The sequence below is a fragment of the Xenopus laevis genome, chromosome 9_10S (assembly GCF_017654675.1).
Source record: "Xenopus laevis strain J_2021 chromosome 9_10S, Xenopus_laevis_v10.1, whole genome shotgun sequence".
NCBI lineage: Eukaryota > Metazoa > Chordata > Amphibia > Anura > Pipidae > Xenopus > Xenopus laevis.
Window position 1 is genome coordinate 77,306,546 of NC_054388.1, and position 17,581 is coordinate 77,324,126.

The 17,581-nt window shown below is 42.0% G+C and overlaps 1 protein-coding gene across 3 annotated transcripts in view; it reads left to right on the top strand.

Moving 5' to 3' along the window:
* The first annotated feature begins 2,998 nt into the window (after positions 1 to 2,998).
* LOC108703048 (ras-associated and pleckstrin homology domains-containing protein 1) overlaps positions 2,999 to 17,581 on the top strand; it is a 97,958-nt gene continuing 83,375 nt past the window's right edge. Inside the window, exon 1 of one of the 3 annotated variants that reach the window (XM_018238969.2) lies at positions 2,999 to 3,600. The gene's annotated coding sequence lies outside the window, so the exon portion shown is untranslated. The remainder of the gene's footprint in view (positions 3,601 to 17,581) is intronic. The other 2 variants (XM_018238970.2, XM_018238971.2) reach the window with 2 other exon arrangements.

Sequence of the window (17,581 nt, forward strand, 5' to 3'; positions counted from 1 at the left end):
AACCTCTTGTAACTTTAAGAGCTAGTGCAGAGAGCCCTATGGTACTTATTGCACTAGCAATGTGGCTTCCCTTGACCCACTCTGACGCTGATGCCGCCAGGATTGCCCCTATACACAGATAACTGATATACAGTCAGGGACATAACTAGGGGTAGGCAGAGTAGGCAGTTCAGCAGGAAACATTTAAATCACTAAAGAGTATATTTATCAAAAGGTGAAAGAGCTCACCGGAAGAAATTCTGCTGCCCTCTTTTCACTTTCAAGGAATTATTAGGGTCATCTTTATCAAAGGATGGACTCTCTGTCACTTATACCCTTTGATAAATATATCTCTAAAAAATCCCATACAAGTGAATAGAAATGGCAGAATTACCCTCTAGCAAGCTCCATTTTGACACATTGATAAATATGCCCCAAAGTCACAAAGTTTGTGTGGTGACAACGCAGGGATTTTCAGTTGTCTTGCGGCTGCAGGCAAATAGAGATTCAGCTGAGAATCACTGTGTTAGTGAATACAATTTTTTATGTGTTTATTTTATGGATCCTTTACCTAGACTTCTATAAAGAGATCATATGTCTGTCCAAAAGGGAAGGTTACCTTAAAATTATGTTTTGATATGAAATTGATATCCTCAGACATCCATAATTATTTATTCTTTGTGTAATTTGCCTTTCTTATTCCATTTCTTTCTTACCTGAAAAATAAAATGCTTGTTGGTTAGCGACACCCATAAAAAGATAGCAAATTCACTACTGTGTTGTTATATCACTTATGTTATCTAGGCCCTCTACTTTTCATTTTCCATTATAGCATTCAAACACTGGTTGGCTAATAATGGTCAGGAGAGCCAAATGCTGGATTCAGTGCATCCCTACTAATATCATATTTAGTATTTCTCCACTGGTGCAGGAATGCGTACTCACCATTTTTGAGTGGAACAAATACTCACACTTGCTCTTACAGGGTTTTCAGAGTTCTCAACTGGCTGAAAAATGCACCTTATGACATTAGCCTAAAGGCAGCCATAAAAAGGCACGCCCCATGATCTATCTGACCAATCAGCCCATGGGCTAAACAGACAGATAGTGTACTGTGGGCCATACACAGTATGTATGTATAAGATACTTGAGTTGGATAAAGAAAAGCTGTTTAAGGACAATGAGGTGTAGAGTATAATATGCAGCAGAAAATCTAGAGGCGAATTTGAAGGAATAAAAAAGTCTGGCGGGATACCGGGAAAAAACCTGGTGGGCCCCTCACTCTGTATGCTGGGAACATCCCTCCTTCCACTCTTTCCCAGTTATAGTTATGGAGGAAGGAGGTAAAAGGGGTGCAATGCTGGGGAACGGCACACGAGGGGCACATGTTAGGAAGAGGACCCTTAGGTTCACACCCTTGTGTGCCCGGAACACCCCAGTCCAATGCTACCAACTAATTAAGGAGTGGCAGCAGATCCAGACTGGCCATCTGTGGGTTCTAGTAAATACCAGAGAGGCTGCTGTAAGATGCCATAGACAGTCACTATTTAGTGTACTGGTGGGGGGCTGTTAAGGCCTCTGTGTACTTGAAATGACAGGGCATATTTTGAATCCAAGTCAGGAGCTGAAAGGCAGCTAAAGGTATACAGAAAGATAATTGGGTAATAGAATAGCAGTATAAATATGATTTTGAGCCTGTTGGTTTCCAAACATTGCTGAAAACCCCCTTAAGAGAATTGATGATTTTGATAATACTGCCCATGCCTAAATGCCTCACCATGTACAGTACCTCAGAGTAGCAGTTCTCGCAGACCACCCACTGATCCAATAAGTCAGAATAGATGCAGTCTGTCCAAACCGACACCCTGTCTGTATGCTGTACCTTCTTTGTTATATGCAGTATATATGTGGATATTCCGCTTACAATTGCTAGCAACTTCAAACAGCTTTATTTCTAGATATGGCCATACACAGGCTAAGCTTTGTGCCAATTGACTGATCAGGATATTGGGCAACCTGGCCTTGCAGTAATGGAAAGTGGAAGACGCATGTTGGAGATATAGGCCCTGTGCGAGTCATTTAATAAGGAAGCTCAATCCTGAATGAATGTACATTGGTTTGTATTGGAGGGGTGTTATAGCAATGAAGGTTGAGGAAGGCGTCACAGGTAGGGTTGTCATCTTTTCTGGAAAAAAAATACTGGCCTTTCTATATATTTGTCTTTTTTTCCTATTAATAACATTGGTCTCAACCAGGCCTGGTGGGTTCTGGCAAATGCCAGAAGGGCTGCTATAAGGTGCCATAGAAAGTCAGTATTTAGTGGGCTGGTGGGCCTCTGTGTGGGTTGTGCTTCTGTGTACCTGAAATGCCAGGGCCTATTTTAATTCTTAGTCCCGACCCAGGATCAACCATAATTTTTACCGGCCTGGCAGGTAAAATAACGGCAAGGTGGCAACCCTATGACAGGTAAGTTCACAGACGAAGCATAGAGGAAGAGTAGAGATGGGATAGCAATCTTTGCGCTGAGACAAGGATGAATTGAAGAAGAAAATGAGGTACATTTGACTTGAAGTGAAAACTGAAGGCATAATGTGGATAGTGAAATTATGATTTAAAAAAAACTTTTAAAAGAAAGAGGCTAGTATCTGGACTACATCTCCCAGTACCACCCAAAAGTTGATGGAAATTTACAGACTTAAAATGAGTGAAAATGAGTTTGTACAAGAGTTGGACAATAAAGATGGAGGCCGGGTGAGGACATGAAGGAGCAAAGGCATTTCATAGAGGGCAATAACAAACAGGGCTTTATATAGGATTCAACTAGCATAAAAAATAAACTCAGAGGGTCAGCTTGCCATCCCCTTCCGAATGGTTCAGCAGTATTAACTGTAACTTGATAAAAACACGCGAAATGTGAGGGCAGCCATGAGGTATTGAGGAAGGGGTGGCCCTGGTCATGAAAGAACAACTGCTGAGCAATAGTGTTGAGAAGATAGAAACTATCAGGCAATGTCTGGAGAGGAACAGCATCTTCCTTGAGAGCCCGTCACTATAATGAATAATAAGCGGACAATGAAGCGGCCTCAGGCAGCCGAGGGGACGCAGTGAATATTAGTTGCGCTGCAACAGCTGGGGAACAGCACGCTGGTTACTGTGAATGATGATGACTAGAAGACACACCCAGCATGGGATAGTCCCTGATTTGAGAAGGGAGTGGAAGACAGGCCCAATGGGGCAAGGACCAAGCAAAGCACGGACTGGAAGGAAAACTACAGCGAGATTGGAGCGATAGCCGCAGCAGAAAGGCCGGGGGGTAGGAGAGGAATCAGCAGGTGGAACACTGTACTAAACGCCGCCGTGACAGACAAAAATCCCACAGCAGAGAAGGAACGTGGAAAAAGCCGGGAGAGCGAGAAAGGGAAGTGCTTTCCCGGTCACTCCTCCTTCTCCCATCCTCCTCCATTCTCTCCCTCTCTCCTCCCCGGTGCTGCCGTCATTCTCAAGCCGGGAGCTGACGGGGAGGTACAGGCCGCCGGTTGCCCGCATTTTGCCCACAAGCCGCACACACGAATTTCCCAGGAGGTGGCGGAGGGAGAAAGCTTGGAGCGAACCCAACACAAGGTAAACGAGGGGCCGAGGCTCATGCCGCTGCTGCTGGTGTGGTGGGGTATCTGCACCGCTGACAGGGGGCCTGGGCTGCTTGTGGGGCTGACTGAGAGACGGGGTGTTACATGTGTGTGTCCTGCTGCTGCTGCTGCATTGTGACATTGTGCATCTCGTGTGTGTGTTGCAGTGTAGCCCTGCATTGTGTGATCTCCTCTGTTCCACCGAGCAGCATTGATTGTGCTTGTCTTACACTGTTCCCAGTGCCTCATCTGATCACAAGAAAACCATGTCTGTATGGATTAGAGCAGTACCTACCACTTACCATATTGCCCTTCTAGCAGCCAACACCTATGTAATGCACATTCTGCAGGGCTCATTAGCAATTGTTCATCTGCATACCACATGGTTGCATAGAAATCGGTGTAGTCTGCAGCGTTTGTAGTTTATGGGTGCCCAGTTTAAAGGGACAATATGACCGTGTGCCTGCAGTCACCATTTCTATGGCAAGTGGGTTTTATAATGCGGAGGGCTCTGAATGAACTGTCCTTGTCAAAGCTGTGGCCCTCCTGTTGTAGAACTACAATACCCAGCATCCTATCTATTCCCCAACAGCTGGAGGGCAGCAGTTTGGATGTTCTTGGTTGGTCAAATCTGCACCAGATTATAACACAGGAGGTGTTACTCCTCAGTCTTCTGATTTAGGGATAAATTTAGGGCGATGTCATCGTTCCATTATTTTCTGTGGGGTGAATTTCGTACTCTACCGCCTGTTTACTTCAATTCTGCTTTGTAATATCTGCAGTATGTGTTAGGGGAATTATATGTGGCACCTTTTATTTATACTGCTCGAAGTTACGGGGCTGTGTTTGCATAATGAGTAAGGGAGTTGTAATGTTTTATTGCTACAGTATTTCCATATGACAGGATGTGTGCACTACTATCATGTCTACCTTGGGAGCTGTTACATTTCAGAACTTGGGGAAAAAATAATTTCATAATTTGTATGGATGCCTGTGGTTTCTTTCACTTTGATTTTGCCAGTCTGCTCTTCTGCCCTGGATCTTCTCTTTTTGTATTTCTTATCTCCATGTTTTTTTTACATTTCCCATAATTCTAAAGGAAAAAAAGAACAGAGAAGCCGTTGCAAGTTATTAATACTAGTAGTCAGGGCTGCCGTTAGAAATCACGGGGCCCCGTACAACAACATTTTTGGGGCCACCTTGGCCCCACCTATCCTGGCCCCCAAGACCCACCCCAGGTCCCGCCCACTCCACATCACAGTTAAAAGACCACACAGACATCTGCATTAAAAAAGTTAACCCCCCACACACACACACAAGCTTTAAAAAGCTATTGATGATTAGGGCCCCCCTTACAAGTTAAAAAAAAAAAAAAAAAAAAAAAAAATATATATATATTTTTAAAAACATTGGCCCCAGGGCCCTCCTTACTTATTAAAAAAAATTGGGGTCCCAAAGATATATATTTTTTTTTTTTAAATTGGTGGCAGGGGCCTATAGAGTATGAAAATAATACATTGGTGGCCAGGGGATTTAAAAACAAAAAAACACACACATATACACATTGGTGTTCAGAGGAATTGAACTCATGGCTTTAGGACTTCAACTTTGCCTCCTTTCGTGACTTCGGGTCTTTTTGCCGCTTCAGGACTTCAACTTTGGCTGTTTTCGTGACTTTAGGTCTTTTTGCCGCTTTGGGACTTCGGAACTTTCGGCACATCCGTATTTCGGCTGTCGGGACTTCGGAAGGAGGTGGCGCGACTTCTGCACTGTCAAGGGGGGCCTGGCTCTTTCAAAAAGTTCAGCACTGCCGGGCCCCATTTCAGGCCTGGGCCCGGTACACTTGTACCCCCTGTGCCCTGCTGATGGCAGCCCCCCAGTATTACTGGGCAAGATCCTATCATAAATGTCTAGTGCTTAATAAATCTTCAGGAAGTTGCATTTTGTTGGCCACATAGCTAAAGTGTTACCATTTCAGCAAAAAATATTTGTTGTATAAATCCAGTACTTTAGTTATAAAATTGTTACTTAGATATAAAAGGTTACAATTGAAAACCTGCAACCTTGGCCTTTTCTATAGTCTGAATTTGAGTCTACAGATCTTGAAATACTGTATATTTTCTCCTCTGCTTTATAGATTGCATGGTGCACCTTTATTTGTGAGATCTGTTCTTCTAAAAAGCTTGGGTTATGTCCTACTATCTAGAAGTTGGCTTGTGAAAGTAGTAGTTTCCTTAGTACAGATGTGCAGACACGTGCTTGTATCACTGGTCTGTGGTTTTATCACAAGTGAGTGTGACTGTGCTGCGGAACTGTATAACCAACTAGCCTTTGATGTGTGGGCATTTCTGGTGCCTGGGGGAAATTGCGTTACTGATAAGGCCAATGAATGACCGTTCTCACCTTACAACATCATATATAAACTACTTACAATCAGTTGTGAGATCACTGCAGTGCTATAAGGTAAAAGGGAAACCACACAACCACACATTCCACCAAATCTTTTTTTTGTGGATATAATCAAAATGTCTCAAGCTTTCAATTATCAATAGTCTTTTTTTCCTTGTGGCACAGTCTTCATGTCTTTGTGATGCCTTTCTGGATTGATCTAGGCTTTTAATAATCTTTTCAGGGGTCTAGCTTGTAAAGATATTAACTGAGCATCTCTAAATGGTACAGGTATTCTTGTCCTTGTTTATGAAACTTATATTTGGTCACCAGAATTCACCCATGGGTGCCAGTACTCTGGTGTTCCCTTACATTGCTGTAACCAGCCTTTATTCAATATGAAACCATAATGTGCCAATTGACCGGGGAGGGGTGCTGCTTGAAGCTGTAGCTCAGCAACAGCTGGCCTGCAAAAGTAACCTGTTGCTTGGAAGTAGTCCTCATCATGTACCCATGTATTGATAGAATAGTAAGAGGTAGAATCACTTAGGGCAATGGCACACAAGACAACTAAAGTTCCATTTATTATTATTATTATTAACATGTATTTATATATAGCGCCAACATATTGCGTAGCACTATGTTAGCGCATTAAGTTTAGTTGCAGCTGGGAAAACATAAGCATCATGTAGTTGCCTCTCTAGACATTCAGGCTACTAGACAAAGGTGATGCATAGGTTTTCCCACTGGCAATTTACATTAATGCTGATGCAAAGGGACATTTTTGTTAGGCAGATTAAGCATGGTTAACAAAATATCCCATATGCCGTTGTTCATTGATGCATTTGTTATCTTTGGCCCTGCTGATACAATAGTTACATTTCTCAGCAGCATCTGTAGAATATGAGTATCAACTAATGTAGCAAACTGTAACAGTTCAGAATTTGCACTTGCAACACAGGCAACTTCGGGGTGACTATAGAAAACGCATCACCGCGTGTGCATTAGTGCAGGCAACTTTTCATTGTAGCCTATGGGAAAAAAACGCTGAGGCAGTTCGGGGAGATAGTCGCTCAGAAGACGAGACGATTAGTCACCAGGCGACAAAATCTCCCCGAATCTCCTTGTGTGAACTAACCCTTAACATGTAGTGTGGGTTGTAACCCACCAGTGTTCCAAGTGATAGGAGTCACTTAGTAATTAATTGACAAGATGTAAAGAAGCTGATGGTTTCCTGAATCTTGAGGAAAGGCACCACAAGAACTGTAGTGCAATTACGTATACTGGGATTGAGATCTACTGATATATATTCTGTTTTGCCTGGTTAATCAGTAAATGGATTCTAACATCAAAAAACCTTCAGGAAGAGTTGAAATGTTTTATGAGTCTTGTAATCTCAGTCAGTGCTTCTGAACCTTAGCCCATACATACATGCACCACATATAAATACTGAAAGTGCAGCTATCTGTACCGGTGTTTGCAAACGTTACTGTTTTATATAAGTTTTCACTTTCTCTAGACAGAAAAGCTTGAATGCAATGTTCTTTCTTAGAAATACAGAAGGGATTTCTAGATCTCTAAATTCATTGTAGAACTAGAAGCTGAGCTTTCCAGGTGAGATAGACTTCATAAAGCCTATGTGTATGTATCCACAAGTCATGCTCTGGCCATGATTGAAGTGACCCTCTCGGTTTAAGAAAACAGGAAATTGTTTCATTACTTACCGTAATTTCTGTTTCCGGGTCACTCTCCATGGCAGCATTCACCAATGGGTTAACACCTCCCTTCGGGCCAATGGACATGAACCTCCCCTAGCAAGATAAAAGTGCCCGCCCCTCTCATACTCACTGTCTTAGTTGAAAAGCTTGTCCAGCAGGGTGGGACATTCCTTGGTGAATGCTGCCATGGAGAGTGACCAGGAAACAGAAATTACGGTAAGTAATGAAACAATTTCCTGTTTTCCTTGTCACCCATGGCAGCGATTCACCAATGGGAACTACCAAAGCTAACAGGGAGGGACTTCACACAGAATGCAGTAAGCATAACATTTTATTTGGTAACATCTGCTTGAACAACTGCTTGAAGAACCTTTCTCCCAAATCTCGCACTTATAGTGCTTGATGAACGTATTAACTGACGACCATCTTGCAGCTCTGCAGATTGCTTCTGGCGATGCCCTGGCCTCCATCGCCCAGGAACTTGCCAATGCACGCGTTGAATGGGCTTTTAGCCCCAGAGGAACCTTCCTGCCCGCTGAATTGTACGCCTTTGCAATTGCTGCCACGATCCAGGAGCTTACTGTCTTCTTAGATGGAGCTTTCCCCTTTCTGAAACCACATGGAATGATAAATAAATGTTCAGATTTTCTCCATGTTGTTGTCCTCTCCAAATATATTGTGAGAGCTCTGACCAAGTCTAACTTATGCCACTGCTTCTCCTTCTCTGTCTTTGGAGATGAACAAATAGAAGGAAGGGATATCTCCAAATCCATGTGAAACTTCGAGATGACTTTCGGCAAAAATTTAAAAGCAGGCCTTAGCACCACTTTATCTTTAAATATCACTGTAAATGGCTCTACAGATGATAGTGCAGCTAGCTCGCCCACTCTACATGCTGATGTTATGGCCACTAGCAGGATAACCTTCAGAGTAAGATTCCATAAAGAAACATCCTCCAGAGGCTCAAAAGGTGGTTTTGTTAGTCTGTCTAGGAGAAAAGGCAAGTCCCAAGGTGGTGAATATTTTCGTATGTGAGGTCTGACCCTTTTCAAGGCATTGAAGAACCTTCTCACTAGAGGGTCAACTGCCCAAACTTTTCCTGTTAGTGCTGAGATGGCTGACACCTGCACTCTAAGGGTATTTATGTGCAGACCCTTCTCATATCCGGAAAAAAGAAAATCTACCACCATAGATGCTGTAGCAGAACAGGGATCCTTCCCCTCTAAAATAAAAAATTGCACAAACTTATCCCAAATTTTGTAATATTGTGTCGATGTAGAAGTCTGTCTTGATTTTAGCAGAAAATCTATCACCTTCTCTTTACAATTTAATTTTTTCAGCTCCTTCCTCTCAATCTCCACGCCTTCAAGGCTAGATGATCCTCTCCGTGGAACTGAAACATCCCCTGGGATAGCCACCCCTGAAATCTTGGAATTTTTCTGGGTTCTCCCAGAGCCAATTTGTGAAGCAACGGAAACCATGGTCTTCTTGGCCAAAATGGTATCACTACTATTGCATTTGCTGACTCCCGGTCTATCTTTTTTAGAACCTTCCAGACAAGGGGAATTGGTGGAAATACATAAATCAGCCCTCTTGACCAATCTTGTCTCAGACCATCTACGGCTACTGCCTCTTCGCATGGATACCGGGAAAAAATTTTCGGACATTTCCTGTTCTGGATGGTTGCCATGGCATCCACGTCTGGAACTCCCCAAGTATCTATTAGGTCTTGAAATATGTCCTCGTGAAGACTCCATTCTCCTGGATCCACTATACTGCGACTTAAAAAATCTGCTTTTATATTTTCGACTCCAGGAAGATGTACTGCCGTTAGATTTTCCAACCAAACTTCTACCCATTGGAATATTGTTTCTGCCTCCTGCAGTAACACCATGCTTCTTGTGCCTCCTTGCTTTTGAATATAGGATACTGCTGTGGTGTTGTCTGAAAAGACTTTTACGCTTTTCCCTCTTAGCTGACCTGCGAAGACTAACAGGGCTTTTCCTACTGCCCTTAACTCTAGAATATTTGAGGAGACTTGACTCAAATCCCAAGAACCTTGCACAAACAAATCTCCCATGTGTGCCCCCCCGATACCTGATGCGTCTGTTGTTACAGCTGTCCATTCTGGTTCTCTTAGTTGGATACCTCTCTGCAGATTGTCCGCCATACACCACCAGCTTAGGTCTTGTCTTAGATCTTCTGTTAACTTTAAACATCTTCTCAATTTTTTTAGAGGACACCTCACTCGCCTTAGTAAGAAGTTTTGTAGTGGTCTCGAATGCCATCTTGCCTACTTCACAATTTGGATTGTTGATGACATCAAGCCTAGAATCCTTAGGCAGTGCTTCACCGAAACTGTTTCTTGACTCCTGAAGTTTTCCACTGCCTGAATTATCTTTTCTTGTTTTACGACCGGCAAGCTCACTAAATTCTCCTGAGTCTGAAACAACGCTCCCAGAAAGATTAGAGATCTTGTAGGTGTCAGATTGCTTTTCTCCATGTTTACAATCCATCCATGTTCTTGTAGAAACTCCAGGACTTTCTTTGTATGCAATTCTGCTTCTCTCTGTGTTCTTGTTGTTTTATCAGGATGTCGTCTAGATAATGAAACACTGAGATTCCTATCTTTCTTAATTCTGCTATCAAAGTTACTAGAATCTTGGTGAAGACCCTTGGGGACTGTGACAGGCCGAAAGGAAGACATTTGAATTGTACGTGAATTTCTCCCACTGCAAACCTTAGATATTTTCTGTAATTCTTGTAAATTGGCACGTGAAAATAAGCATCCTTCAAATCTGTTTGTGAGCCAATCCCCAATCGTCATTGCCTGGATGACTGACGCCAAAGACTCCATCTTGAAACTTCGCTTCTGTAGAAACTTGTTTAACTCTCTCATGTCCAAAACAGGCCTCATAGCTCCTGAGGCTTTTTTTACTAGGAACAGTCTTGAATAAAACCCTCTTCTTCTCGTGAAGGGGAACTGTTTCTATTGCATCGGATGCCCATAACTGGTCCATGTATTCCTGGACCAGATCTTGAACTTCCTTGGATTTTCTGAAAATTGAAATTAGAAAATGATCCTTTTTCGGAATTTTTGAAAACTCTAACAAAAAACCTCTTTCCAGAGTGTCGCATACCCAGCGATCTTGCACATCTCTGGCCCAGACTTGAGCAAATTGTGCCAACCTGCCACCCACTCTCATCTGAGCCAAGATAATCTCATTGCTGCTGTGTTGATGAGGTGGAAGAAGAGAAACCTCTGGATCTTTTAGAATTTCCTCTCGAGTTCTGACGTCCTGATCTCCATGATGACTGTCTATAGAACTCTCTTCCAGGTTTGTATTGTCTGGATGACCTAAAAGATCTTTCCTTATCTCTGTGAAAAGGTGCCTCATATCTTACTCTCTTGTTTCTACTCTCTTGAGGTAGAAACACACTTTTTCCTCCAGAGACTTTTTTGATGATAGTATCCAACTTCTCACCAAACAGCATCTCCCCCTCAAACGGAAGCTGGCATAGATTGGTTTTAGAGGCTGCATCTGCTGACCAAGGTTTCAGCCAGAGGGCTCTCCTCGCTGCTACAGACAATGCCATGGACCTCGCCAGGAGATGCACCAAGTCGACCGATGCCTCAGATATAAAATCTACCGCGAGTCTGCAGTCAGATAGCATCTCCAACAGCTTAGGCCTCTTCACGTTGGAAGAGATTGCCACACCTTCAAAGCCCGGGAGACTGAAGTCAAAGCTACTGCTGGTTTGCAGGCTGCACCTGCCGCTACAAACGCTTTTTTAAGATTAAATTCAATTCTCTTTTCCATCGGTTCACAAAATACTGCCGCATCATCTACTGGCAGAGTGGTCTTTTTCGCTAATCTCACGACTGCTGCATCCACTTTCGGTGGTGTATCCCAACACCTTGCCTCTCCTTCTTCAAAAGGATACTTTTTCAGGAATTTTCCCCCTGTTTGGGGTCTTTTCTCCGTCTTCTTCCATTCTGTTGCAATTGTCTCTTTTATTGAAGCATGAACTGGAAAGAATATTGATCTTTTCCTGAGAGAAGGAAATAATTTGTCCGCCGAAGATAACTTAGCTGGCTCCAAAGGGAATGTGAGTGTTTGCCGAACTGCCTTTATCAGTGGCTCTATGACTGTTAAATCGAAATTGGACTCTTCATCCATCTCAATTTCGCCTTCCTCCGATCCTAAAGGAGAATCTATCTCAGACTCTGAAAGTTCTCCCTCTGAAATCTCTGATAGCGATTCTGTTTGTCTTGAATAAACATGTCTCGATCTCTTTTTAGATGTAGTCACCTCCTGGAAACCTTGTACTACTGCTTGTTTAATCACTGCAGCCAAAGAATCAACCAGGGCTTGATTCCCTTGGGAAGATGAAGCTCCTACGTCCTCTTGAACTTGTGCTGGAGCTGTTTTTTCTGGCGCTATATCTTTTTTTTCAGAGGCAGGAAGGCTGTTCAATGACAAAATAAACATATGCATAAGCCATTTGTAGTGTCTCTCTCTCTCTTACTGGAGTTTTTTTTTTTACCTTTTCCCTTTGGGGTGAGGCGGCTTGCCCGGCATTCCTGAATCCATTAACGTGCTGTAGAAAAAGGGGAATCACCTTTAGATTGCACTTTAATGCCAGAAAATAACTCCCATTCCTGCACATACCTGTATCTGATGAATCAGGATCTGAAAACTCTTTTGCAAATGGCTGCCAAACAGGAAGCACACTTCCTTATAAACCTGGCTAGAAGATATGTAAAATCCAATACCAGAAAGGTGTTGCTGATTACCTGCTTTAAAATATGCATGGCCCAGTGATTTTCGCCATCCCTGGCGTGTTTTGGCGCCAAAAACAGACAGTTTAAACTTCTTCCCATAAGCAAAATGGCGTCCGCGACTTCCGCCATTAGAGACGCGCTCCTGAGCGCGCCCTGCTGCTGACGCCGGAACTTCAACCGGCACATCACTACGTCCATACGCGCTGACATCACTTCCGGGTACACGCGCGCTCTGCGCTTCCCTGTGTACCTGCGCTTACCTAACCCGCATCGGCGGGAGGTGAGCCACAGCCCTCGGTTACTCCTGCAACCTCACAGCCTTCCCTCGCTAACCCCAGCAAAGGGGGAGCAGCGGGACCTCCATCACAGTAGGGGGGAATATGGAGAGAGAGAGAGAGAGAGCCCCCCTGCTGCTGGGATCTGCGTCTGACACGCTCCTTGACTCCATCAGCCCAGGACAGGATAAAAAAAGACAGTGAGTATGAGAGGGGCGGGCACTTTTATCTTGCTAGGGGAGGTTCCTGTCCATTGGCCCGAAGGGAGGTGTTAACCCATTGGTGAATCGCTGCCATGGGTGACAAGGAAAGAATGATGTAAGTGAATATAAAGTCACAGTTCTAAAGCTTCTGGTAAGGCATGTTTGAATATACAGAATTAGATCCTGGGAGTTTTATATATAATGGGTACTGTATAATTTAGAATATGACACAGACCTAGAATGAAAAGTCTTAAACAGCAAGGCATCCTGTCCTCAAATATAACTTCTCTCTGAACTTCCAGTTACATTAACTAAGGATACATCATGAGTATTGGAAGTTTTGCCCCAATTACCAGTCAGCCATTTTTGAAAGATAAATAGGAGGAATCCTTATCCAGAAAGACAATTACTGTAAGTTTTATTGTTAGAAGAATCCGTTACAGGCTGGCAAAATATAGGATAATGTCACACCAGTACAACCTGAATTTGCCTTGTGTCTGCAGAACTAGCAACTGGATATAGTTTTTCATATTTCAGAATAAGAAGTGGCAGGCCATTCATTGAATTACTAGTACTGGAAGCCTATTATTTGCATACTCAACTGCAACTAAAGTGGAAGCATTGTATCTGTCAGGAAGATTATTTACGCATGTAAGTTCATATTTTCTCTGTCCTCAACAACCAAGCTTGTTGTAAGAACATGGTTTTTTAAACTCTTTAGTTCTAGATTTCCGCAGATGACTAATGAAGCAACATCTTTCATTGAAACAAAAATGATTTTTTTGTTTTTATTATTTGGTATCTGTAAAAAGATCGCACACACACACACCCCCCATTTCAGCCATCTGAATAAATATTTGATTCAAAGTAGATTTAAAGATCCAATTGGCCAAATACTGCATATGATCTGATTGCTGGCCTGGGGTTAATCAATAGAGTTTGCACAATTTAGCCCAGAATGTAGGTGGCCAAATGAGACATAGACCTGCTCATTTGGTGATTATGGAAATATATGGGAAAGAATGTTGAATATTGAAATTTTAGATTTTTTTTTTTTTTTGACTGATCAAGTATTCAGTGAATATACCCCATAATGTGCTGTGCTGCCCAAATAAGTTTTTACTTTGATTGGCTTGTGTTCAGGACACAGTTGACAGCAGGGAAATGTGCTTCTACAAGCTCGTTGGCCCTGCTTTTCTTGCATAACAAAACAGTTTTCTCAATTATACATTGGCTCAAGATTGACGAGTCTGGGAGTCCAAAATATTTTTTCTGCAAGCAACCATTTCTGACAAGATTTGAATTAGTGCTCATAAAAAAAGTCTGGCTAAACTATATAACATTATACAGGTATGGGACCTGTTATCCAGACAATTTCTGTATAAATGTTTTTATTAAATTAATTTTGTATCCAGTAAGGATTAATCTTTGGTGGGATCAAGTACAAGGTACTTTCTTCTTATTACAGGGAAACAAAAAATCAATCATCAAGAAAATAAAATTATTTGATAGATTTTATGGAAGATGGCCTGCAAGTAATTTGGATAACTGGTTTACATATAATGGATCCCATACCTGTGTTATAAATGCCATCATATATTAAATTTCAGAATAGAGTATATGTAATTATATTAAACAAGCCGTGAATAATCTAAATAAATAAAGATCCTTATATATGTTTCTTTGTGATGTCATCAATTTTCATCATTGCTTAGTTTTTTTATGACTCATTTATACTTGTATTATACATGGAATAATGTAACCCCTGTTGTAAATTATAAAGATATTTGCAGTCAACAAGATGTTCCATGACAATAAACAGGGAGTCCTCGAGTTACAAATACATACCTACCAACTGTCCCATTTTTAGAGGGACAGTCCCTCTTTTGATAGCTCAACCTGCAGTCCCTCATTTGTACTGGAAAGTTCCATTTTTCTCTGCGCTGAACAGCCAGAAAAAGAAACAAAGTTTCTAATTTTATTAGCTTTTGGCAGAGAGCCCAGAACACCCACAGAGCAGAAGATACATTTGTAACAATTCAAATGTATCTAGATAAGCAAATAAGTAATTTTAACAATATAAGATAACAGGTCCCTTAGGTAAAGTTAGACTCACAGCTTAAAGGGCAATTCATCTTTATTAGCAAAACTGCAAAAAACAAAAAAAAAACACAGAAATATGTTCAAACTTTTATAACCTGCCAAATTTTGTAAAATGAACATGGTAATTAGGAGGTGTGGCCACAAAAATGGGCATGGTCAAAGGTCAAAAAAATGTTGCCGTGCAATTTTTTGTCCCTCTTTATTTCAAAATGTTAGGAGGTATGCAAATATCCAACTTACATACAGCTCACACTTACAAACAGAGGCTATCACAGTATCATACTGTAGTTCGCTTGACCTCTATTAGCATTTAGCTTTAATAAATCGCCTGCCCCAATCACCTCTGGCATGTGTTGTCTACTGCAAAGCACAGAAATATCAAAATAAATATACACAGAACGGTAAAAAGAAATACTATGTTACAACAAACATCTGTCTACATTGTACTTAATAAGTACATTTACATGTTTCAACTTACATACAAATTCAACTTAAAGGAACTGTTTTCAAGTAATTAAAATATTATGTACTGTTGTGCCGCACTGGTACAACCAGCCGCAAAGTCCTACCCACCACAAAACACCTACCCCCCCCAGGTCTGGACTTGGAGTCAAAATAGGCCCTGGCATTCCAAGTACTCAGAGGCCCAAATAGTACTCAACCAGCCCACTAATTAGTGATTGGCTATGGGACCTTACAGCAGCCCCTCTGGCATTTGGCAGAACCCACAGATTGCCAGTCCGGGCCTGTCCCCCCCGTTGCAAAACACAACCCCCCCACCCACCGCGCGCTTACACGTGCACACTTTTTTCCGGCACGTCCGGGAGAGAGATGCGGTAAGCAGAGTACGTGCAGGGAGTGGGTCTGGGCCCCACCGAGTTTTTTTCCTGTACAACTGGCGTTTGTTTCAGAAACTCTACTATAGTTTATATAAACAAGCTGCTGTGTAGCCATGGGGACAGCCATTCAAGCTGAATAGGGAGTAATAGGAACAGGATACACAGAAGATGACATAAGCTCTGTAGTATACAATGGGATTCATCAGAACTTGTCTATCTATTGTGTATCCTGAGTTTAAATAGCTGCCCCCATGGCTACACAGCAGCTTGTTTATATAAACTATAGTAGTGTTTTAAATGACTATATCAATTTTACCTGTTATATAGTCAAAAAAGATCCATTACTATTAATGTATTATGTATAGATTTTACCTAGATAAGCCTTTATGGCTGTCTATATAGACAATTCTGTTTGTGCAGCTCATCTTGAGATAATATGCTACCTTATTACTACTTATATATGGCAGCTGCATCCCCTTCAACCACCCCACTGGCTTGTGCCAGGAGGCTATAAAATATAATTGTGGAATTAGATGCTATCTCTGCTGTATATCCCTGAGCATTTTAAATTGCAAAAGAAAAGGCTGGCATTCAATGATGTCCCCAGGGAGTGGATAATAATGATATTTGTTATTGACTATTCTTGAATGAATCATGGCAATATTACAGCGTGTGTAGGATATGCTTAAGCAATGGGGGGGGGGCTCTGATATATTTTGTAATAGCCAGAACCTTTGCCGATATTATCAATGAATATTGGCTAATATTTATACACAGACATGATGAGGGAAGGCACAATTACTTCCCTGTTGTCCTTTTGTATGGGAGAGCACTTAAAGCAGTGTGCAAAATTAGATTACACAGTCATGAAAGATCCCAATTGTGGTTTTTGGATTTTTTTGCACGTAAAACGATTATTTTTTTTTTAGCTTTGTGTCAGAATGGGGGAGGGTGTCTCTTTCCATTTAAGCAATGAGTCCTTTTGTGGGGCCACCAGTTTGTGAATTCTCTTAGCTTTGTTTATAGAATACTAATTTTATTGTACAGTCTCTTTGCTCCTTTTGCAAACAAGGATTTCCACATGTGCATAATCTCTCTCTTAGTACTTTAGGGTTTCGTATAATCAAATTCTCTCAATAATATCTAATGCTTTAGCTCTAGTGTTTTGGAATAACCATGACACTTTCATGCACCCGAAACTACATTGATTTGAAAAATGTATGCAGAATAACATGTAGTTGCCAGTAATTAAATTGGTTAAACTGGTTCCTTTCACTGTAATTACTCCCTTTGATTGGCTGTGTGTTTACGTAGCTTAAAAACTGATGGTAAACTCCCCCTGCCACCTAATACTGAATTGAATGGGAAACTCCTGGAAGCAGCAGTACAAAGAATTATCTAACACGCTCTATTATTGCAGTAAGACATAATGTAAGGAAATCTTACCCTGGTAGTCTAGTGGGGGGACGGCAGGGACGCCTGCCGCCCCCTCGGCGGGGACGCCCGCCTCACCGTGCTGCCGGTCCTCTCGCGCCGGTTTCCTAGTGCGCATGCACACTTCCGAGTTTAAAGGCGCATGCACGCTGACGTGATGACGTCAGCGCGCAATGGCGCCAAATTTGAAAGTATTAAAGGGGCATTTCCACTGTTTGTCATTGCCCGTG